This window comes from Lithobates pipiens, unplaced genomic scaffold (assembly GCF_037356315.1).
Source record: "Lithobates pipiens isolate NorthernLeopardFrog02 unplaced genomic scaffold, aLitPip1_a1.2 Scaffold_16, whole genome shotgun sequence".
NCBI classification, from domain to species: Eukaryota; Metazoa; Chordata; class Amphibia; order Anura; family Ranidae; genus Lithobates; species Lithobates pipiens.
This window is the reverse complement of record NW_027507748.1, coordinates 67,101,572-67,121,271: the sequence shown is the minus strand read 5'-3', so window position 1 is coordinate 67,121,271 and position 19,700 is coordinate 67,101,572. Positions and strand designations below refer to the sequence as shown.

The window sequence follows — 19,700 nt, the reverse complement described above, 5'->3', positions numbered from 1 at the left end:
TTTCTTGATTCCCTCTCCATGTTTTACAGGTGTACCTGCTGCTGTTAGATAACCTCTAGCTTTCCATATGTGACCATAATCATGTGCAACACCATAAGCATAGGCAGAGTCAGTGTAAATATTCCCTTCTCGTCCTTCTAAGTATTCTAGGGCTTTTTCTAGGGCCGTGAGTTCCGCTTCTTGTGCCGACATGTGTGCTGGTAGTGACTTTGCCTCAATTACCTGTGTGTCCGTTACCACAGCATAACCTGTGTGATATTTACCTTTGTCATCGGCAAATCTACTACCATCTATGTACAGTGTGTGTTCTGCATTTGCAATGGGTGTGTCTGTGACATGTGGGAACCCCGTGGTCTCTTGTTCCATAAGTTGAAAACAATCGTGTTCATCAGATGTTATGTCATGAAATGAAAGTGTGTCAGAATCCTGAGTTTCTTGTGCTGTGCCTTCACCATTACTCCCTCCTGTCAAATCTGTCTGTAAGGGTAGAAGTTGTGCTAAGTTAAAGGAAGTGCATCGCTGGAAGGTAACATTGGGGGGTAGGAGCAAGGTGCATTGCAGACGCAGCTGCCTCGCCATTGATATGTGTTTTGGCTGAACTTGTGACAAGATGGCGTGTATGTCATGTGTGGTATGTACCACTACAGGATTGTCTAAGACAATTTCTGAGGATTTGTCAATGATAATTGACACTGCTGCGACTACTCGTACACAGGACGGTGATCCTCTAGAGACAGGATCCAGAGCCGCTGAGAAATATGCTACCGGCCTTTGTTTGATGTGTTGTTGTGTCAACACCCCTGTTGCGTGTCCCGTGATTTCAGCAATGTACAAATGAAATGTTTTGGTATAGTCAGGGATCCCGATCGCAGGTGCCGAAATTAGTAACTTTCTTAAGGTGCTAAAAGACTTATGACCTGCTTCTGTGAGTACATAGGGTACTATTTTCAAGCAATCATATAATGGCTGCATCAGAGAACTGGCATGTGGTATCCATTGTCTACAATATGATACTATTCCCAGAAACATACGAAGTTGCTTAAAGTTGCGTGGGACATTCATTTGTCTTATGGCCTGGACTCGTTCTTCAGTGAGGTGTCGGGTACCCTGGGATATACAGTGGCCCAAAAAGACAACCTTTTTCTGGCATACCTGTAACTTAGTTCTATTCACTTTGCACCCTTTTTCAGCCAGGAATTGTAACAATGATAGAGTGGCTTTTAAACAAGTATCGTTATCCGGACAACATAACAATAGGTCATCTACATATTGCAACAATACACAAGTGTCAGGTGGTTGCCATTCCCCCAACACTGTCTGTAGGGCTTGCGAGTATAGAGTTGGCAAATGCGCCATCCCTTGCGGTAGGCGTGTCCAGGTCAACTGGCGGTTTTTGAGACGGAACGCAAACCACGGTTGACATTCCTCCGCCAGGGGTACAGAAAAGAAAGCATTAGCCAAGTCTATAACAGTAAATGAGGAGCTATCTGATGGTACTTCTGAAAGTAAAGTATGCGGGTTTGGTACTAGTGGCGTTATTGGGGTCAATATTTTGTTTACCGCCCTTAGGTCTTGTACCATTCTATACTTTACTGGGCCATCCCCCAATGTCTTTTTCTTGACTGGATACAATGGGGTATTGGCTGGTGACTGTATTTCTTTTAATTATCCACTTTTGAGTAGAGCCTCCACTTGTAGTTCTATAGCTGCTTCCTGGGGCGCACTGAGTGGGTACTGTTTCTGCTGGGGGAGAACTGCTCCTGGAATCAGCTGTAGAGTAACCGGGGGTATGGGCAAAAGCCCAACGTCTGCTGGATGTGTTTCCCATAGCCCTTCCGGAAGGCTAGACAGAATTTGATCTATTTCCGGCGAGGGTGTATTGGACGGTTCTGGCTCTTCTTCCAAACATTGTATTTTATTACAGATTTCTATACCCTCTGGGTCATCTCCTATTGCTAGGGTGACCATACCATCTGGATGATAAGTAATGTTTGCTCCTATTTTCTGAAGAATATCTGCTCCTAATAAATTAGTAGGGGCTCCTCTGGAAATCAAAAAGCGTGACAAAAACATGTGATTCCCTATTTTTACTTTTAAAGGTTTAGTCAGTGGGGCATCGGACAAAAGACCGTCATAACCACTTATGGGTATGGTGTCACGGGAGGTCATGTGTGGAGGGACTACTGAATCAGATAATAAGCTGCGTGATGCTCCTGTGTCAACTAAACAAGGAATATGTTTACCTTCCACCTTCATCAACATGTGGAGCATTTTATTCTCTGATTCAGCTAGGACTGGGGCAAGTCATGCGGTCGGATCGTCCCTATCGTTGGTACGCCTCTGTCTGTTGTCCCTCGTGTCTCTGTCCGTGTTTCCTTCCTGTTCGTCTTTTATTCTTTTCCTACAGTCTCTTTTTATATGTCCCACCTTGTTGCAGTAATAACAGGTAAGAGGTTTACGGGAGGAATTCCCTCCTTCATTGACCCGGGCAACAGTGTTAACTCCCGGTGTCCTTCTGGGTTTAGTTTCTGCTAAATCAGCCTCTATGCCTTGTGCTTTCTGCAACAATGTTCCTCTGTCCCGTATGGCTCTCCATTCGGGAGTACATGCCTTCAGTTTGTCACCTATTTGGGGTACTAGTCCTTCCATAAACTGCCGATTGAAAGCCCTAATGGTGACGGGTAAGGCTAAATCTAGACCTTCGTCAGCCATCATGCTTTCCATGTTGAGGTAAAATTCTGTAACAGTCTGACCTGGGGCCTGTTTTATGGGCGCTGTCGAACCCCTTTCCTGCTGTTTCCTTTGGCAAAATTCTCGTAACTGATTAATAAACAGGGGTCTAGAGTCTATATGACGGGGGTGTACTCCTGGTGGATTTGCCGCTGGATCCCCTTGTGGTCTATGTGGAGCAATTTCATTCATAAATTGATTAAACATTGTTAGTGTCATTTTATGTCTACACAAATCTTCCCCATCTTGCCAAGCTGCTTCATGTGTGTCTAGTAATTGTGTCACGAATCTACAGAATGCGGTAGGTTTTGCTACGGGATCAGGAGCATTCTGTATTAATGCCATAAGAGTGTCAGCCGACCAAGGTGTCCATGTCCTCAGAACGACTTGTTGAGTCACTGTAGGTGGCTGTCCTGCTTGACCCGCATTTGGATTATTTACTTGTATTACCCTAGTCCGACTGTGGACTGGAGCTACGGACTCTGGTCTTTGAGCTCCGCAATGTACACATTCCTGTGCCCAGTCTGTATTTTGGGTACCGCATACTCGGCATACCCATCCTCTTCCTCTTAAGGAAGGATAAAGTTTTGGTCTTTCGTTACCCGGTGTGGTAGTGGTATAAGGAGGTGGAGTACCTTCCGTTTTTACTCCATCCTCGGGAGCAGAAGGGAGACTCTTGCGTCGGACCTTCATGTCCCATCCACCCTGTTCATGACAATACTTCCATCCCTCCTCTTTAGCCCTGTTGGAAACCTTAATTAAACATTGTATTTGTGATACCCATCTGTTCTGCAGGACCTCTCCCTGTCTGTCTCTCTTTATATTCTCCCAACCTTCTACACTTAGCCCATTTTCTCCATCCATTCCAAATTTCTTGAGAACCCTATTCGTGCCCTGTGCCTTGTCCTTCCCATACAACATTGTAATTATGTCTTTAACAGCATAACATTTCTGAGATTCCTCCTGGGGTTTACCATGTGTCTGGCCCATTTTGACAGTCCTGCCTAGGTGGCGTTTGGATCACTTACTAAGTGTCTCGTTGCCTTCTCCTCCTAGGGTGCCAAAATACTAAAACTTTGTCTGGGGTACTTATTCTGAAACCGAACTACTTTTACACCCCAACCAGATAAATGCGACTACTAATACAACAGAAACAATAATCACAATCATCACTTGTAGGTGGCCAAACACATATGACTAGATCTCCGGGACTTTGTGGAGACCTTATTCCCTTCCCTTTAACATGGAATTTCTCAGCAATCGTTTCTTATTCCTGCTTTATTGAGGCAGTCAGGACTTATACTTTCAACCCGTTTTTAGGCTCATGAATCAAAAAGCGTATATCAAACTTAAGTGTCGGACCCCCAAGTACTCTTACGAGTTAAGGGCGCATTCCGTTACTCATTGGGATGATATATGTTTCAATTCACACCATACAAACAGGGCTTATCTCAGTCACAACAGACAGATGACAAGGAGACAGACAAGAAACAACGGTAACATAAGTCAAATATTAAATTCAAGACTCGCTTACTACAGAGGTTGGTATTACCTGAAGAACAATACAGACAGATCGGGTGGGCACAAATCTAAGAAGCACAGAGTTTATAAGAAAATAAAGCTTTTCTTACCTGCGCAGGTTTTGTCTGTGGTTCCTGATGTGCCCGACCTCTTCGTTCCGTCCTTATGTTCGTTCGCCTCTTGTAGTTTCTTTAGCGAAGTCCCTGTTCGTGCACCAAAAATGTTAGGTGTGACTACTGCAAGTCACCTATTCATCAAGTTATGTTACCGTTTCCCAATTGTTATTAGAGTTCTTATCTAAGCAATGAGACACGGAAAGAAGTTCTCAGTATATCTGCTCAGAAAGTCGCACCCAACTCTGAGGTCCTTTATTAACACAGCTCTTTTTATACACTAAAAAAGACAGGCGTTAAAAATGTTGAAACAAAACAACTTCCATAAAAGGCAATTTCTAAGTGTCTTCTGCTTTTAGAGTTGATGTGGCAGATGACCCTTACGACATGGTTTCCTCTTATGTGTACGTGACTGCACCCATCCGGACTTAAGGATGATGTGTCTTTAAGTTACTGAAAATAAAACAGACGAGATAAGCATTTAGTGAAACATACTGTCAACCATCTTGGTTTCTTATACCTTGATCCTCACACCCCCCTACAATAAAAAAAACACATAATGTCATACATAACACTACACTGCCCCCCTAGTGGTTAACTCCTTCACTGCCAGTGTCATTTACACAAGAATCAATGCATTTAAATAGCATTGATTGCTGTATAAATGACAATGGTCCCAAAAATGTGTCAAAAATGTCCGATGTGTTCGCCATAATGTTGCAGTCACAATAAAAATCGCTGATCGCCGCCATTACTAGTAAAAAAAAAATATTAATAAAAATGCTATAAAACTATCCCCTATTTTGTAAACGCTATAACTTTTGCGCAAACAATCAATAATCGCTAAGTGCAATTTTTTTTTACCAAAAATATGTAGAAGAATACGTATCGGCCTAAACTGAGGAAAAATTATTTTTTTTATATATTTTTTGGGGATATTTATTATAGCAAAAATTAAAAAATATTGAATTTTTTTCAAAATTGTCGCTCTATTTTTGTTTAGTAGCACAAAAAATAAAAACCGCAAAGGGGCCTGGTCCTTTGGCTGCAAATTGGTCCGGGGCTTAAGTGGTTAAAAGGGGGGATAGTGGCAATCTTTATATACAGCCTCCCTCTCGAGCTTGGGTGGCAATAATGACTGTTTCCATAGATACAGTGGAGGGGTGAACGTAGCCACCCAGGGACAAGAAATGTCTTCTTCAAAAGAATATGTAGGTGAAAATATAGTGAAAATACACAAAAATGAAAACTAAAGCAGCTGTGGGTTCTTGCTAGGTTGATGATGTCAAGAGGCCCTTACCTTTGTGTATGTGTGGGTGGGGAGTCATACAGGAATAGTGAAATAAAATATATTACTTGCTGTGCCAGGCATCTTAAAACTTTTAATCCTTTGAGATGGTGAATAATAGCTTCCCAAACGTCTACCAAACTTCAAATTACTGAAATCCGAAAAAGTTGTCAACCAAGTAAATCTGTAAGGGAAAAAAAAGACAAAATTTAATAATAAATTCTCATTACCTAAATATCACACAAAGTTATTGGCTATAACTACGTCATTAGACAACTACTGAACAAGGGCTGATCCACAGGCAAACCTCTTATGATTTGTGCAGATTTTGAAACCCTTTACCTTCAAAGTGTCAGTGACCACCTATGACAGTGATGGCGAACATTGGCACCCCAGATGTTTTGGAACTACATTTCCCATGATGCTCATCTTCACTACAGAGTGCCGGAGCATCATGGGAAATGTAGTTCCAAAACATCTGGGGTGCCGAGGTTCACCCTCACTGACCTATGACGATGGGATCATTTGTTTAAAAGGGTGTGTGTGTGTGTGTGTGTGTGGTGGGGGGTAAAATTACCAGTGACCACCAATGATAAGGTAAAGAAATGAAAGGTAATTGAAAGCAAACACAAATTCTTTTTTTTTCCCCTTTATGGCTTTTTCACACAGGAACGCGGTATTGGAAACCCATGCGCGTTTTCATCATCGAGTTCAAATCGCACTGGGTACGCAATCTTCTGTGGGTGTCAATAGATTCGGAATAACACTCCAAATGCAATGCCTTTGCCTGCACCCGATCGCATGGTACCACAGGTATTTAATAAGGGCCAGTTCACACCACACCAGTGCATTTTTTTCTGCATCAAAAACGCATGGAAAGTAGGCTATATGGTTTCCAATAGTATAGTTCACACCAGTGTGGTTAGTTCCAGGGCTTAACAGTTCCAGAAAAAAAAAAGTAGAACATGCTGCATTTGTCCTGCACTGGACTGTACTGGAATGCTGTAAAACGCATCAAAACCGCACCGCAACGCATCAAAAACACATTCAAAGATGCACTGGACCCCAGTACAGTGAAGAAAAAAAACAGTAAAAGAAGAAAAAAAAAGCATATGGAATGCATCCACAAATGCATCAAAAAGCCAACAAAAACACTTTAAAAACGTGCATGTAGAAACACGTCCAGAACGGATTTGGAATGCGTTTTTGTGGTGTGAACCAGCCCTTAGAAGCATGGCGAGTTTTTGGAGGTTGTCATTTTTTTTTTCACATTTTTTAGGGAAATTAAGTAATTAAAAAAATAAAATGCAATTATTTTTTTACAGTGTTATATAACGGGGGTGGCTGTGACAGTATGTAAAAAATAAAAAAAGATGACACTTTACAATTTTACAATTTACTTAACTTTTTTTTTTTTTACACACTGTGATCAGAGCAATACAGTTTTACCATTATTTGGCACATTTTTTTTGCAGAAATAAAGATATATAAAAAAAAAAAAATCACAATTTCCCACTGGCTTCCTGGGCTTTACATCCGGCGTTCTGGATGAGTGAGTGTGTTTGGCGCCATTCTCTGGGCGCAGGGGCGTAACTATAGGGGGTGCAGCAGTCGCGACCGCAACTGGGCCCTGTGATGCAGGGGGCCCATGCAGCCCCCTCTACATATGGCCGGCAGTAGCATAGGAAGCTAGCACACACTATTACATACCCCTCCATATCCCCCTGGGGACAGGGACCCCTTCTCACCTGGGGGCAGTAACTTCATCTGCCCTGGAGAAAAGGACCTCATCTCTTCTGGGGACAGGGACCCAATTCTGCCTAGGGACAATCGCCCAATGGGGCACCTAAAAATGTCAAAAAAAAAAACTACTGATACTAGTGGTGGAGCTACAGGGCTCACAAAGGTCATACTTGTGACCACGCCCTGGAGTTCCACTGCCGGACTCGGAGGGAAGGGCCCTGGCTGGGGTTCAGGGGGGCCCTTCATGGTTTCTTGCATCGGGGCCCTGAAGGTTCTAGTTACGCCACTGGCTGGGCGGTTATCACTCGGGTTGACGCCTTCCCTCTCTCCCATATCTGCCAGCGTGACGTTGGTGGCAAACAATGGCTGCAGTGGAGTATTCATACTTCCACTGTTTGAACGGGCGCGCTCTGTTTGGGCGGGTGCTCTCTGGGTTATAATGCACGGCTATTTCACATATATACACATCCACTTAAGAGGTCATTTTCATCTTTCATCTCTGCTTTTTTAGTTTTTTTGCCTTTGTAGTTTTTTTATCTCCGTTCATCTTTTCACCCATCTCATTTAAGTTCAGGCACATCAACAATATTGGTCTTTCCTTTATAGTGTGTGTATTTTTTTCATGTTTTTTTCACATTCTATTCCACATTTACGTACTTCCCACATCTTTTACCACGTTCTTATAATAGATTTGGATTATTGCTTCACCAGTAATATAATAATATCTCCCATACTGCTCATATATTCATACACACTTTTCTATTCATTTACAGATGTTTTCATTCACACACCATGCACATACATGGATTTTGGTGGGCTCCACTCCCCCAGTCACACTTCACCCTTCAGGATTCCCCATTGCTTTTCCATTGTTTTTGCCACCTCTGCTCCCGTGGGAGACAATTGTCCGCAGCTTCGCCGTGGCATCCAACGCCGCACTCCACGTTCATTGTTGACCTGTAAGTATGGGTGAATGTTCCATCATTCCCCCTTCCCCATCTCATATGTGTTCAGTTTACTCACTGTTCACCTTTCAATTCTTTAGACATCCCTACAGCGTCTGCTCCTGATGAGTGACAGTTAGGCACAAAACGCATCGAGCTATAGATGCTACAATCATGGTTATACATCCAGTTGTTTAAGCCAACAATGCTGCTACCTTATGTTTACAGTCAGTGACTATTTTATCACTAATGTATGGGACGTCATATACAATTGTATCTTATTTTTACATATTTATATCGCATATTATAAATTATGCAAATCAAACTTTAGATGGCTCGCGGGTCTCAATGTATCTCTGTGCCAGTAATATATTGTATTGTATGTTGTATTTATGGAATAAAATGAATTTTGATAACCTTCAGTGCCTCCTTGCTCTCCAGCTGCATGCTTCACTCAAAGTCCTAAACCCTTTCCAGTCTTGCAATGCATCATGGGAAATATAGTTCCACAATCAAGTAAAGCCTTCTCTGATTGGTTGAAAATAACCAACAGGTGCCCAAGTAAAGCCTTCTCTGATTGGTTGAAAGGAACAAACAACGGCCAAGCTTTGACACCCGTGCAGTGCGATGGGGAATACATACATAATGGAAATATGAATATAATAGAAAAGTCATTATTATCAGAGAACGCTGCTAGGTGACAAGTTTGCTTAACCACTTAACAACCAGCACAGGCCGATGTACGTCCATTTTTTGAAGAGGGATATCTCGGTAACGGCAGCAGCTGCTGCCACAACCGAGGTATCCATCTCTTCAGGCGCCAGTCATGTGTGTGATAACGGTCGTCTCCGCGGCGGGTTCGCCACGAGATCACCGCTATCGGCGGCGGGAAAGGTGCCAACCCCCTCCCGTGCCCTCCACCGCTTACCGGAGCCATCAGTAGCGGCGAAGGCGATCGGGTCCTATTGATGGCTGGGTATGGAGACGAGTGAGGCTAAGATGGCCCCCACTCGTCTCTATACCATAGGAGGGCGGAAGCGACGTCAAAATGTCACTTCCGCCCATATCTCTTAAAGGTATATTTTTTCAATGTCATTTTTTCAAATGACATTTTTTTATTTTTTTTTATTGCATTTAGGTTCAAATATGAGATCTGAGGACTTTTTGACCCCAGATCTCATATTTAAGAGGAACTGTCATGCTTTTTTTCTATTACAAGGGATGTTTACATTCCTTGTAATAGGAAAAAAGTGATCAATTTTTAATTTTTTTTTAAAACAGTGTAAATATAAATAAAATCAATTAAAATAAATAAGAAAAAATAAAAAAAAAGTTTTTTAAAAACACCCTGTCCCGACGAGCTTGGGAGGAGAAGCGAGCGCATACATGAGTAGCGCCCGCATATCAAAATGGTAGTCAAACCACACATGTCAGATATCGCCGCGATCGGCAGAGCAAAAGCAATAATTCTAGCCCTAGACCTCCTCTGTAACGCAAAAAATGCAACCTGTAGAATTTTTAAAATGTCGCTTATGGAGATTTTTGAGGCTAAAAGTTTGACGCCATTTCACGAGCGGGCGCAATTTTGAAGCGTGACATGTTGGGTATCAATTTACTCGGTGTAACATTATCTTTCACAATATAAAAAAAAAATTGGGCTAATTTTACTGTTGTCTGATTTTTTTATTCAAAAAAGTGATTTTTTTTCCAAAAAAAGTGCATTTCTAAGACCGCTGCGCAAATACAGTGTGAAAAAAAGTATTGCAATGACCGCCATTTTATTCTCTAGGGTGTTAGAAAAAAAATATATAAAATGTTTGGGGGTTCTAAGTAATTTTCTAGCAAAAAAAACGGTTTTAAACATGTAAACACCGAGTGTGAAAAAGAGGCCTGGTCCTTAAGACCCCTTTCACACGGGCGTTTTTTTAGGCGTTTTTCAAGCGCTTTAGCGTTAAAAAAAGTGCCTGTGAAGCACTTGAAAGAAGCCCTTTCACAATGTCAGCGCTCGAAAAACGCTCATAAAGAGCCGCTTTAACTAGCAGCGCTTTACCAGCATTTTTCGAGCGCTATTGGGGCGCTTTTAACCCCTGCTAGTGGCCAAACAACGGGTTAAAAGCGCCCACAAAACACGGCTGCCAAAAGCGTTTTTCAGGTGCTTTTCAGGCGTTTTTCAGGTGCTTCCCATTGATTTCAATGAAAAGGGGCGCTTTAGGAGCGGTGTATTCACCTCTCCAAAAGCGCTGCAAAGAAGCTGCTTGCAGGACTTTTTTTTTACGCCCTGCCTCAGTGTGAAAGCACTTGGGTTTTTACATTGGGATTGCAGTTGCGGCTTCTTTCAGGCGCTTTTTTTAACGTTAAAGCGTCTGAAAAATGCCCCAGTGTGAAAGGGATCTCAGTGTGAAAGCACTCGGGCTTTTACATTGGGATTGCAGTTGCGGCTTCTTTCAAGCGCTTTACATGCGCTTTTTTTTAACGCTAAAGCGCCTGAAAAACGCCCCAGTGTGAAAGGGGTCTAAGTGGTTAAATTGGACCTCCAATCTAAACTTAGATCCAGACAAAGGTTTTTTTTTTTCAGTTTTGTATAGATTGTGGACATTTAGAAATCTTATTGAGGCTCTGAATGCCCCCTATTGACATTTCACCTTTCTATTCTTTGTGAAACCCATCACCTGAGTGGGACACTGGTACAAATTGCCCCAGTGGGGACACTGTCATTAATAGGATCCTACCTAATGAGGTCTGAAAATAACAGTCATATGTGTAAAAATAAAGATCCTTATTCTTGTGTAAAGATGTGTGAATTGTGATGGACAGCTCAGTGTATACATTCGATCTATGTGCATGTACCCTCAGCTCTCACCCATACCAGTCCATCTACTAAAATGCCTGCATACTGGTAGGGTATGTACACTGCATTGGGTAAGGGTGGTGAGTAGTGATGCCACAACATAGTGAGGTTTATTTACTAAAGGTAAATCCACTTTGCACTACACATGCACTTGGAAGTAAAGTTGCTGTAAATCTGAGGGGGACAAGCAAGGAAAATAAAAAACAGCATTTTTGGATGATAAAATCAGCAGAGCTTCCCCTCATTTCAGATCTTCCCCTCAGATCTACAGTGACTGCATTTCCAAGTGCACTTGTAGTGCAAAGTGGATTTGTCTTTAGTAAATCAACCCCATTGCATGGTATAGTTTTTATCCTCTATTGAAGTGGTACAAAATGGCACGTCATTCATCTCTGTGCATTGCAGTTGTGGTGCTGTGGGTTTCGCTGCATACAAAAGCACACAGTCTGCATTTACACAACACGCCATAACGCAGCATTATGGTGTGGGCAAGGCACTTTTTTCTGCGTGTGATTTAGTTGAGTCTGCATTGATCTGATGTGCCAGGGGATTCTGTGTCAGGGGATTGACTCTTCTAAAGTAAGGGAATGGGAAATTTGATATAAAGGGCACTCTAATGGGGACATTTGATGTAAGGGGGCCCACTGATGGGAATACTCGATGTAAGGGGCTACTTTGTTGGGGATACCTGATGTAATGGACACTCTGATGGGGGCACCTAATGTAAGGGGTGTACTCTGATGGGAAGATTTTGAGTAAGGGGGTACTCTAATTGGGGACACCTGATCTAAGGGAGGTACTGTGATTGGAATGTTTGATGTAAGGGGGCCCCCTGATTGGGACATCTGATAGAAGGGGCACTCTGATTGGAACGCTTGATGTAAGGGGGCCACCTGATTGGGACATCTGATATAAGGGGGTACTCTGATGGGGACACTTAATGTAAGGGGGGCCCTGATTGGAGGAGGTTACTCTGATGGGAACACCTGATGTTAGACAGTACTCTTATGGGGAAACCTGATGTAAGGGGATACTCTGATGGGGACCTGATGTATGGGGGCACCCTTATGTAGATACCTTATATAAGGGGGCACGCTAATGGGGGGGCACCTGATGTAAGGGGGTACTGTATTGGGGTCACTTGATGTAATGGGGCTCTCTGATGGGGACACCTGATGTAAGGGGGGTACTGTATTGGGGACACCTGATTGAGACACCTGGTGTAAGGGCCCCCCCGATCAGAAAACCTGATGTAAGGGGGCCCCTTGATGGGAACACCTGATATAGAGGCGGGTATTCTATTGGAGACACCTGATAGAGGGGGCACTCTAAAGGAAACACCTGATAAAGCAGGTGGGGACACCGGATATAGAGGGGCGCTCTGATGGGGACACCGGATATAGAGGGGCACTCTGATGGGGACATCGCATATAGCGTGGCACTCTGATGGGGACACCAGATGTAGCATGGCACTCTGATGGGGACACTGGATATAGCAGGGCACTCTGATGTGGATACCTGATATAGTGGGGCACTCTGATGGGCACACCTTAGGTAGAAGGGGGTACTCTCATATGGACACCTGATGTAAGGGGCACTCTTATGGTCACCTTCTGTTTAGTATCAAACTGTGGATCCATGGACATGTGCAGGAGCAGACCCAGTGAAGCTAATACACTAAAGGATTTATGAATGTTTGCACAATAAAGTGCACCAAAGTTTTACTGCAATTATCCAATCATGTGAAAGAAAAATTCTTAACGCATTTCATCTGATTGGATATATATATATACAGTATATATAGTGAACATTTTTAAATCCTTTTTTTAAATCGGCCTTATTATTTGTAGCAGGGAGATCTGATCAGTGGAGTCTCCAAAACCTATAGGACGATAATGAGTGGTTTAACCCACCTGCCTCAACTTGTTGACACGGCTGCTTGTAGTTCCTTCTATTAATGAACTAATGTTGGGACCTGAACCTACGGGAAGCTACCACTTGAGAGCCATGGAATTCTCTGCCCCGCATCCACATGTAACAATGGAGTGTTATGCTGGCTGATATCATCCAAATATGCCTGTAGGGCCACATTTGGACAATAGCAAATATAGGCATCACTAGTCTGTGCCAAGGGTATATGTGACATGATGGAACACAGGAGCACAAATGGGGGAAAACGTTGTCACCCCCATTATAGAAAGTACATGAACAAGGTTCTTCAAGGCTGGATCACCAGTTATTAAGTGCAAACAACTTTGGAAATTATGAGACTTTAGTGAGTAGGCATCAATCTAATTGGACGAAGGGAAGGTTCTGGACAGCCGCACTCAAAATGCCTTTATTAAAAAGGAGGTAATAATTCAAAAAGTTTAAGCCACAGCAAACAACGGATCACAGGGACTGACGCGTTTCAAACTTTTAAAAGTGCTTATTCCGCTATGAATAAGCACTTTTGAAAGTGTGAAACACGTCAGCTCCTGTGATCGGTTTGCTGTGGCTTGTACTTTTTGATTACCTTTTTTTTTTTTTTTTTTTTTTTTTAAATAAAGGTATTTGATTTTGAGTGCGGCTGTCCAGAATCTTCCCTTCATCCAATTACCTATGCTTAGCCAGCACCTGCTGCTCCTGTTCTGAGGAGAGCTACATTTCCGGGCACCCTTCCTAGAGCGGCATCGCTCTTCCCCTAGGCATAAATCTACTTGAATATACAGTATATTAGTAGAGTGATTGTATTTTATTTTATTTGGACCATGGTAAATTTACGGATTTTACTTCTGAATATTCAGTTTCTTCTCCCAGTCGTCTTGCTTAACTCAGTCTTGAGCTTCTTATTGTATAAATTATATTCAAAGTTGGAGTGAAAACATCATAGACCACAAGCAGGGCAGGCATTGGAAATCATGGGACCCCATACAACTTACCTGGGCAGGGCCCCCAATAGAAGATTAGGAGTTGACCTGTAGGTGTGATAATAGTGAGAAAGGCTTAAACTTAAGACTATGTATAGTGTGGGTGTAAGGTGCAAGCAATGTACATAGTGCAAAATGTATAGAGGGCAGGAATCTTGAGAAAGGCCTGGTTCACACCACAAAAACGTTCTCCAGATCCTTTCTTGATGAGTTTATCCATCCACGTTAATGCATTGCCGGTCCGTTTTTGATGCATTTCCAGATGCATTCCAGTGCGTTTTACCGTGTTTCAGTGCAGGGAAAATACAGCAAGTTCTGCTTCCACTCTGGTGTGAACTATGCCATTGGAAACCATATAACCTACTTTCCATGCATTTGTGATGCAGAAAAAACACACTGGCCTGCATGTGGTGTGAAATGGCCCTCAATGAATACAAGAGACAGGAATGCATAAAGCCCAAAATGCCTGATCATCTACTAGTTTTTAAAAAAGGTCAGTATTTTCAGACGGATAAGTTTGCCCCATTTAAGACTTTTGTTTCCCTCATGAGCTGTCAGGGGGTGGTAAAAACAGGCAACTGAGTTTTTACTGCTCATTAGGGATGAGCTTCGTGTTCGAGTCGAACGTACGTTCGACTCGAACATTGGCTGTTCGTGCGTTCGGCGAATTCCGAACGTTTTGGCCGTTCGCGTCAAAATTCGAGTGACGTGCGCGCGGACCACAATGCACTGCGTTGGCGCAGTGCATTGCTGCCCGATGATTGGCCAAGCATGCACTGTGACCCCGCATGCTTGGCCAATCGCAGCGCCGGCAGCGAGGAGAGCCATGATTGGCCACAGGCATCCTGCCTGTGGCCAATCATAGCTCAGGCTGTGTAGTGCACACCCCACACTATATAAGGCCGCCTTTAAGGCGGCCTCCTGTAGTGTGTTACTTTGCATCTGAAGCAGTGGGTGTTCTGTTTACCTTCAACACAGTACACACCAATCGTTTTTGGCTGATTTCCTATCTTGCTGCTGTGTAGTGGTTGTTGTCTGTGCCCTGACTGCAGTATACACCACTATATTCACCTCACCTATATAGCTAGTGATCTAGCTTTAACCACTTAACAACTGCCCATTGCCGATTAACGGCTTCAGGGCGGTTGTTTAACTCAGAGAGGCCGTTAATTAACGGCCTCCCAGAATTCTGCTCTCGCGTGCCCCAAAGTGTGCGCACTCGAGAGCATCCGTCACCGCCATTACTCTGCAGTACCCCCCATTACTCTGCAGTAACCCCCATTACTCTGCAGTACCCCCCAATACTCTGCAGTACCCGCCATTACTCTGCAGTACCCGCCATTACTCTGCAGTACCCCCAATACTCTGCAGTACCCTGCTATTACTCTGTAGTACCCCGCCAATACTCTGTAATACCCTGCCATAAAATGCCATACCCAGCCATACTCAGAGATACCCAGCCATACTCGGTGATACCCTGAAATACCCAGCCATAGACGCCCCCCACCCCTCACCGCCCTCCGGTGCTTCTACCAACTCGCCAGTATGATCAAAGCCAGAATCTTTTTTTTATTTTTTATTTCAGGCTTCCCAGCCTAGAGGTGAGATGTGGGGTCATATTGACCCCCCAGATTTCACTGTAAAGAGGACCTGTCACCCCATATTCCTATTACAAGGGATGTTTACATTTCTTGTAATATGAATAAAAGTGATCAAAAATATATTTTTGGGGAAAAAAATGTCAAACTAAAATAAATAAAGTAAAATGAACAATAAAAAAATAAAATAAAAATTAAAGCGCCCATGTCCCCATGTGCTCGCATGTGCCACACATGTGAGGTATCACCGAGAATGTTAGAGCGAGAGCAATAATTCTAGTCCTAGACCTCCTCTGCAACTCAAAACATGTAACCAGTAAAAAAAAAAATTAAAGCGTCGCCTATGGGGATTTTTTAAGTAGCGACGTTTGGCGCCATTCCACGGGCATGTGCAATTTTGAAGAGTGACATGTTTGATATCTATTTACTCAGCATAACTTCATCTTTCACTTTATGCAAACATTGGGCTAACAAGTGGTTAATAATAGAGCTTGCAGTCAGTAGTGTTAGGAGATAGTGCGTGCTGTCTGCGTGCTCTGTACCCAGTACATACCGCTATAATATAGGGCAGGCCCCTACTTTCAAACATCCAACTTACAAACATCTCCTACTTGCAAACGCAAGGAGACAGCAGCAAGTGAGATGAAAAAAAATGGACGACAAAACAAATTATACAGGGGTGATAACCCTTCCCTATGTTTTCCAAAAAGCTTAAAGATATTTTTTTTGACTGGAGCTACACTTTAAAAATGTACCGGTTGAAAATGACAAACAATTTCAACTTAACACAACAAACCTACACAGTCCCTGTCTTGTTTGCACCGCCTGTATACTGCTGTTCTGAGTATACAGGGCCTGGGGGCCACACCCATTTCCTTTTTTTAATATGGGTACGGGGTTCCCCTTAATATGTGTACAAGACCCAAATAGGCTGGTAATGGGCAGGGAGGGCTACCCATGCCATTTTTCTGAATGATTTTCAACCATATTGCAGGAACCATATATAACATTAAAACCGCAAGCAGTTTTAAATGGTGTTATTTCCGTTTAATGTCATTTTGTGCAGGGACTGTTCTAAACACGGGAAACACGTGGCACTTCACAGGCATACTATAGACACCCCCCAGGCACCATATTTAAAGGAATATTTCACTTTTTTTTTTTTCACTTTAATCGTCATTAAAATCAGTGCTCCCGCCAAAACGGCAGTTTTTAAAACTTTTTTTGCAGTGACCCATGTCCCCTGAGACAGGAGGCAGGTCGCCAAACCCTTTTTAGGACACTATCTTGCATATTACCTGTTAAAAATAGCACTTTCCAATTCGAACGTTCGAGTCCCATAGACTTCAATGGGGTTCTAACGTTCGTACCGAACGCGGGGGGCGTTCGCAAGTTCTGGTGCGAACCGAACCGGGGGGTGTTCGGCTCATCCCTACTGCTCATCCTAAGTCTAGAAAAGGGTTCTCTAAACTTTATAAAAAGGGTCAGTTTACTATCCATCAGACTTTTGGGGGGCTGGACTGTGGCCACTGGGAGCTGAAAAAGGTCCCAACATAAGTGGGGGAAAACACAATGCCCCATCGTTGCATCATCTTTACGAGGAATTTTGTCCAATCCTGGGTGTCATTGGAAGAAAGCGGGCCCCATCGTTGGTGTCATTAGGAGAAATTGTGCTCCTTCTCTGTGGTCAGTGGTGGGGATTATACCCCATTGTTGGTAACCCAATACAGCTTAGGGAGGCCTCTCAGATGTGCCGCAGCTGCGATGGTTTGTGTTACCGCAATGCAAAATTTGGGCATTCATGCCAATGGGGCTGCGCCACAATCAAGAGTCAAACCCTTAGCTCTCACAATGGAGAGGATTATTACAGGCTGCTCAGGAACGACATTTAGAGGCGTTGCATCCCACGCCAAGACAGGAAGACTGTAACCATGAAGATTTAATGCATGTGATGGACTGCACACCCTGTGCACCTATTTGCTGAGGAGGCAAAGCAGCCTGTGAGCTATAGGCTGTACGCACCACCTACTGTAGTCTCCTCAGCCAATGGGTATTGGAGGTTCCCTCAGTCCCTCCCTCATGACACCACCTGGGATCTGTTGAGTCTTGGCCTGCTAGTTTACTATGTGGGCAGGGAGGATGTGAACCACAATACAGGGCAATCTTCTATTAACCACTTAAGGACCGCCTCACGCTGATACACGTTGGCAGAATGGCACGGCTGGGCACAAGCACATACTGGTACGTTGCTTTTTAAGTGCCCAGCCGTGGGTCAGGAGCGCGCTCCCGACCCGGTCCTGTGCTCCAGGACAGTGGCCGCAGGACCAGCGGACCCGATCTTGCCGGTGTCCTGCGATCGGGTCACAGAGCTGAAGAACGAGGAGAGGTCTGTGTAAACAAACCTCTCCCCGTGCTTCCCTGTGTGGCTGTCACCGATCGTCTCTTCCCTTTTATAGGGAAGGACGATCAATGACGTCACATGCCAGGCCATGCCCCCCTACAATAAAAAAAAAACACATAATGTCATACATAACACTACACTGCCCCCCTAGTGGTTAACTCCTTCACTGCCAGTGTCATTTACACAAGAATCAATGCATTTAAATAGCATTGATTGCTGTATAAATGACAATGGTCCCAAAAATGTGTCAAAAATGTCCGACGTGTTCGCCATAATGTTGCAGTCACAATAAAAATCGCTGATCGCCGCCATTACTAGTAAAAAAAAAATATTAATAAAAATGCTATAAGACTATCCCCTATTTTGTAAACGCTATAACTTTTGCGCAAACAATCAATAATCGCTAAGTGCGATTTTTTTTACCAAAAATATGTAGAAGAATACGTATCGGCCTAAACTGAGGAAAAATTATTTTTTTATATATATTTTTTGGGGATGTTTATTATAGCAAAAATTAAAAAAATATTGAATTTTTTTCAAAATTGTCGCTCTATTTTTGTTTAGTAGCACAAAAAATAAAAACCGCAAAGGGGCCTGGTCCTTTGGCTGCAAATTGGTCCGGGGCTTAAGTGGTTAAAAGGGGGGGTAGTGGCAATCATTATATACAGCCTCCCTCTCGAGCTTGGGTGGCAATAATGACTGTTTCCATAGATACAGTGGAGGGGTGAACGTAGCCACCCAGGGACAAGAAATGTCTTCTTCAAAAGAATATGTAGGTGAAAATATAGTGAAAATACACAAAAATGAAAACTAAAGCAGCTGTGGGTTCTTGCTAGGTTGATGATGTCAAGAGGCCCTTACCTTTGTGTATGTGTGGGTGGGGAGTCATACAGGAATAGTGAAATAAAATATATTACTTGCTGTGCCAGGCATCTTAAAACTTTTAATCCTTTGAGATGGTGAATAATAGCTTCCCAAACGTCTACCAAACTTCAAATTACTGAAATCCGAAAAAGTTGTCAACCAAGTAAATCTGTAAGGGAAAAAAAAGACAAAATTTTATAATAAATTCTCATTACCTAAATATCACACAAAGTTATTGGCTATAACTACGTCATTAGACAACTACTGAACAAGGGCTGATCCACAGGCAAAGCCAATGACCTCTTATGATTTGTGCAGATTTTGAAACCCTTTACCTTCAAAGTGTCAGTGACCACCTATGACAGTGATGGCGAACATTGGCACCCCAGATGTTTTGGAACTACATTTCCCATGATGCTCATCTTCACTACAGAGTGACGGAGCATCATGGGAAATGTAGTTCCAAAACATCTGGGGTGCCGAGGTTCACCCTCACTGACCTATGACGATGGGATCATTTGTTTAAAAGGGTGTGTGTGTGTGTGTGTGTGTGTGTGGTGGTGGGGGGTAAAATTACCAGTGACCACCAATGATAAGGTAAATAAATGAAAGGTAATTGAAAGCAAACACAAATTCTTTTTTTTTCCCCTTTATGGCTTTTTCACACAGGAACGCGGTATTGGAAACGCGTTTCCATCATCGAGTTCAAATTGCACTGGGTACGCAATCTTCTGTGGGTGT

At 43.2% G+C, this 19,700-nt stretch overlaps 1 long non-coding RNA gene across 1 annotated transcript; it reads right to left on the bottom strand.

The window, feature by feature from the left end:
- Positions 1 to 4,573: 4,573 nt before the first annotated feature.
- On the bottom strand, positions 4,574 to 19,125 carry LOC143984252 (uncharacterized). Its single transcript, XR_013274744.1, has 3 exons — positions 18,957 to 19,125; positions 5,665 to 5,836; positions 4,574 to 4,817 (listed from the first exon to the last, which is right to left on the bottom strand). It is a non-coding gene; the product is annotated as an uncharacterized LOC143984252 (long non-coding RNA).
- Between the last annotated feature and the right edge of the window lie 575 nt (positions 19,126 to 19,700).